The sequence below is a fragment of the Alligator sinensis genome, unplaced genomic scaffold, assembly GCF_000455745.1.
Source record: "Alligator sinensis unplaced genomic scaffold, ASM45574v1 scaffold880_2, whole genome shotgun sequence".
Classification (NCBI taxonomy): Eukaryota; Metazoa; Chordata; order Crocodylia; family Alligatoridae; genus Alligator; species Alligator sinensis.
The window spans coordinates 193,115-198,962 of NW_005842934.1; positions in this window are offsets into that span (position 1 = coordinate 193,115).

Consider the following 5,848-nt stretch of genomic DNA (forward strand, 5'->3'; position numbering starts at 1 on the left):
CCGATGTTTTTAGTGAACCGCCCACAGAGACTCCCAGATCTCCTTCCTGTGCGGTAACAGCTAATATAAAACTCATCACAGTGTAGGTATAGCAGGCCCACTCACAACGCCCATCCAGCTAGCACGGTCACAGCTACTGTTCCTATAGCCAGTGGCATTCAAGAGCTGTGGGATCCTGCCTAGGACAGTTTAGTCAGGGATAATCCTGCCTTGAGCTGGCGCCTGGACTAGGTGGCCTCGTGATCCTTTCAAGCCTAGCTTTCCTATGATCCTAAGGCAATATGATTTTAGGGGGAGAGAGGGGCTGACTTGGCTTTTGACCTCTTTAGTCTGCCAGGACTAGACAAAGCTTTGTCCTAGGCTAGACCAAGCCTTGGCTGGGATGATGGAGTTGTGGCTGGTCCTGCTTTGAGCAGGGGAATGGACTAGACGTGACCTCCTGAAGTCCCTTCCCACCCTCATTTCCTACGATTCTATGACTGTGTGTCTATTATTATTATTATTATTATTATTACAATATATAGAGATTTCTAGCAGTGTTTAAAGGCAAATAGCTCCAGCTGTAGGAATAGATGGATTGCATCTGGTTTTGTCGTGCCCCTGCTTTGCCTGTGGCAGGTTAGAGTGGCGGTGTGTGGGTTGATGGGGTGAGGGTTAAGATCGACTGGAGGGTGATAGGCATGGCAGTGGGTATGAGGGGTATGATGTAGTTTTCTAGTCCAGGCTTAGCTTGTGGGAGTGCACTACAGTTTCTTATCCCTCATTGAGGGCTACACTTTCTTTCAGGTCAGGAGAAAAGGTGGTGGTGTCACCCTATATGTCAGAAGTGCACACACTTGTTCCCTGGTTCAGGAGGAAGAAGACAGCAGAGCAGAGTGCACCTGAGTGAAGGTGAAGGATGCAGCACCAATATAATGGTGGGGATTTATTATAAGCTGCCAAGTCAGGAATGGGTGAGGCACACTTTAGGGAGGTGACAAATCTATCCAAAAGCTATGGGGTGGTACTGATGGAAAACTTCAGTCTTCTGGCTGGAAGAACCATGCAGCCAGTTCCTACCTTGTGCAGAGAACGACTTTCTGCTCCAAAAGGTTGAAGATGCACTAGAGCATCGTCTCTCTTGGATAGCTGCAATTTCTGGGTTGTCTCTCTGTGGTTGTTGGCTGCCCCTCACAAAAGGGTGGGATATACATCTAAATAATAATAATAGAAATTGAGTGTTGGGGATCAGGGGTCCTGTGCAGAGCTGGTGACCCCTGGAAGTCCGGGGTGTAACTAAGGGGGCACCATCCCCAGACCTTGACTTAGCAGGGTGGCAAATTAGCAGCTGCCATTGGTACAGCTGCCCAAGGCACCAAACTGCCCAAGTCTGTAATCATAGGACCGTAGGCAAGTAGGACTGAAAGGGGCCACATGAGGTCACGTGTAGTCCAGCCCCATGCTCAAGGCAGGATCATCCCTGTCTGAACCATCCCAGCCAAGTATCTGTCCAACTTGCTCTTGAACATTTCTAAGATTGGAGAGTCCACAACTTCTTAGGGCAGCCTGGTCCAAGCCTTGGCCACCCTCGTTGCCAGAAAGTTCCTCCTCAACTCCAGCCTCAGTTTCCACTGCTGCAGCTCAAGGCCATTGCTCCTGGTCTTACCCCCTGCGGCTACAGAGAAAAGCCCATCTCCATCTTCTTCTCAGGGATTTGAAGCTTGGTATCAACCCCCTTCAGTCTTCTCTTCTCCAGACTCAGGCGCCCTAGTTCTTTCAGCCTTTCCTTGTCAGTCCTGCCTCCTGGGCCTTCTTTATCGCTCTGTGCTGGACTCTTTCTCAACTGATCACATCCTTCTTGAAGTGTGGGGCACGGGGTCCAGACACGGCTTCACCAGGGCTGAATACAGTAGAAGAACCCCTTCCCTTGATGTGCAAGTAACTCCTGTTAATACAACTCCGGAGGCTGTTGGCTTTTCTTTGCAACAAGAGCACGCTCCTGTTGGCTCCTGTTCAGCTCATGGGCTAGTGGTGAGAGCTGAAGTATTTCATGTTGGATGGCTCTTATCTTCTTTGTGATCCCTGGTTTATGCCTGGAGGTGACACTTGCTCAGCAGCAGGGAAGGTAGAAAGCCCCTCATTCATGAAGACAGGGATACTCCTGGTAGTATCAATTCCCAGAGCACTGAGGAAAACTCCTAACTATCTCGAGATTCCTGATTAAATCTGCTTGACAAACTGGGAGGCCATTTGATCTCCATGCAGACAGCAGGTGGAGTGAAAACTAAGCGTGAATCAAAGACAGCTAAGCTGGGTTTATCTCTCCAGGAAGGATTTTACCTAATTTGGCTTTCCTCAATCTCATTATCTCTCCAGAAGGGAGTGTGGGATGTGGAGGGACACCTTTGCTTCTGTTGTCTACCAAATTGAAGGTAACCGATACAGGTCCAGCTGCGGGTGAGCTCTTAATCTAGAGCTGAACTTGCTCCTGGAAATGCTTAGAGACCCGTTCTGCTCCATCTCGACCTTCCAGGGGATGCTTTCATGACGGAGACTCAGTGTGAGGTTCCCTGTTTTGTCTTTGTCAAGCCCCGACGCAAAGGATGTGCATGGGATAAGGGGTGTGTATCAGGAAGGGGGAGGATCTAGTGTTGCCAGGTCTTGCAATGTGATCCACAATATCATATTTCCTTGCATACATCATGTATGAGGGTTTTTCTGCCCCCGAAAACCCAGCTGCTGGAAATGAATGTGTGTGTTATACATGAGAAAATATGGTAACCGTGGTTTGTGTCACTTCCTGGGAGAAAGCAAAAGTAAAGTCTGCACCTAACCCACAGCAAGCAGTGGGCAGGCTCGGCTTCTGGGCTTCTGCTATTCAGTTACTTACTACAAGAAAACATGTCTTTGTCTTTGTTCAGCCTTGCAAAAACCAGGTAGGTATCTCATTCCAGGGTGCATCGTACATGAAAAAATATGGTATTCAGTTTTAAGCCGCATGTCCTGGAGTCATGTGATTTTTTTTTTTTTTTTTAAATAAAGCCATCATCTTTCATTTAAATAGGACTTTGGCAAGGAAAAGCTCAGGAAGCAGAAGGAAAAGAAGCCAAATATACAGTGAAGGTCTCACAAGGTTTTTGAGCATTTGGGGTTGGTGATGCCGGACTAGTCCTCGATGAGTCGTAGAATCATAGAAATAAGGGTTGGAAGGGACCTCAGGAAGTCACATGTAGTCCAGCCCCCTGCCTGAAGCAGGATTAGCCCTGTCCAAACCATCCCAGACAAATCCAGCATCTGAACTCTACATAAGACAACGATCAACCCTGACACAGCACAGACATCACACCCGAACCTGCCCCAGGGAAAGCAGGGGGCCCGCAGCAGCAACATCCTGCTTCTATAAAAGGTTGGTAATATAAGCTCAAGAGATCCCAGGCAGAGGCTGTGCCCCTGCTACAGAGGAAGGCAAAACCCCATCAGTCTGTACTGGTCTGACCAGAGGGAAAAATTCTTCCTGACTCCATTGCAGCATCAGTGTGGCCCTGAGTGGAGCCCTTTAGACAGGACCCTCCAGGATTGAGTCCCAGCAGGAGTCTTGGCAGTTGACCAGCAGTCCTAGAAATGTCCCAGTGGATGCTTAGCCCTGTGGGGTGGGACACGTCCTCTTCCCCCTGACCGCAGCTCCTGTGCTGACGGAGGGTTGGAAGGTTTAAAGCCAACCTGCATGAAGCCCTTTAAAAACAGGTGGTCATTAGAAACCCAGCTGGGCAGCAAATCCCACAGCAGGCTCCTGCTGCCTTCACCGGGAGGATGGAGATTTTGCTCCAGTACAGCCTTTAGTCTCCGTAACATGCCAGAAACCCATGGCCCATCCTCCATGGGTGCCTAAAAAAACCACTGGAGCTCTCACATCGCCGCCGCTAACGAAGATGCCACAATTAGAACGCGGCGCTGACAGCTTTGACTAGTCGAGAAGCCCAGAGACCTGACACGGAGACCCGCCAATATGTGCCAAACGAAGGTGCCGGTTTTTACTTAGCACTTCTAAGAATAATAACAGTCCTCTGGAAGTTCAGGCCGGCACTGGAGAGTCTCAGAGTGCTTTTGCAAATATTAATTAAACCTGCAGACACCTAGGAGTGCTAATATCTTCCATCTGCAGGTGGGGAGATGGCAGCATGGAGATTTGAGCTCCCTTGTCAGCTCTGATTTGTCTGCTGTGTCTTGTACCATCCAGTGGGACAAGGGCCAACTTCTCATGATCAGTGCATATAGCTCCAGAGGGCCATGAACCCGACTCCAACACACATTGAACGTGGCCAGAGGCAGGTTCAGGTCCAGCAGGACAAAGCTTTGGATGGTAAATGAAACCTTCCTGGTTTATTTTTATGATGTGAACCTAAATCTGTAAAGGGTTTTCCAGGCCCAGCTAAGCTACCTTATCTTCTCGCACACAGTGCACCCCCTTTTCCTTTCCCCAACTGCTGGAGTATGAATTCTACATGACGCTGTGCAAGAGTAATGTTGTAGCTGTGATGGTCCAGTAATGACGTGAGAGGCCAGGATTTTGGAGAGCAATCTCTTTTATTGGACCACCTGTGTCATTGGGATAGAGTTGGACAAGCTTTCCAATACAAGAGTGAAGGTCTTGCATTGGAAAGCATGGCTAACTCTATCCCAGTGATGTAGCTGGTCTAATAGAGACCAGGATTTTTAAGGGCGATCTCTTTTATTGGACCATCTACATCATTGGGATAGTTTCCAGTGCAAGACCCCAGGACACGTGTTGGTGGCTCACAAGTTAATAGATTTCCTCCCCCCAGGAACTTCTGTGAGGTAACAGCAAGGGGTAAGGGCCCCGTTCCTGGAAGATGATGACTAACGAGACGAGGCTTTGAGAGGGAACAAGGCAGCGAAGGAGAGATGCTGGTAGCTCTGGGGAAGCCTTGGCATTCCCCAGTTTGGGGCACCCCTGCTCTGGGGAGGTGAGCTCAGACTGGGGTGGGAGCTGGCCGTGGGGGTGAAGCCTGGAAAGGTTGGCCAGGAGGTGCCCTGGAGCAAGTCAGCCTCCCCGTGCCTCAGTTTCCACCTCCATGCAACACCGCAGGGGTTGAATCCTCTCAAGTCCAGGAGGCCTAAAGGGACAGGGGGATGAGGCAAAGCAACCCCCAGGCCCAACTGGGCACCCAAATGCCCGGTGGTGAGAGTGTAGCCTCAGCTCATGGGCTGTGCTTGGAGCTGGTTGTGATGGAGCCGTGTCCCCACGTGGGACCGGAGCTGGCAGCTGCCTGCAGTGTGTGTGTGCGTGTGTGGGGAGGGGGGGTTGCAGTGTTGCCTGGAGATGACGATGCCCATGAGATGACACCAGGGTCTCAGCACGAGCTGGGGAGCACCAGGCACAGGAGGGGCCTTCAGAAAGCCTCCAATCTAGCTAGGAACAGAAGCCGGGAGTCTGGGTGCGACCTGAACCATCCCCACACTTGAACCCTGGTGTCCAAGGCACGGTCCCCTGCTCTGCCCCCACAGCCGCGCTCCCTTCTCAGACAGGGCAGAGAACCCAGGCGTCCTGTTTCCCCCTTTCCCCTCTTGGCCACAAAACCTCCTTCCCATCTGGAGCCGGAGAAGGAACCCAGGTATCCTGCTGCTGGCTCCCGCCTGGGAACACAGCCCCTCATTAGCAGGAGGCATAACGAGGGCTGGCATTGGTGTGACCTGAGCTGAGCAGGCTCCAGGCTAGAGCAGGGCAGCAGGGGTGGGTTGGGGAAGAAGGCGACTGGAGAGGGGCTGTGGGGCCTGGGGTGGGGGGTTATTTTGAAGGAGCCAGGGAGTCAGTGCCCCCGGGGCTCTCTCCTGGAGCTCTGGTTGGCAC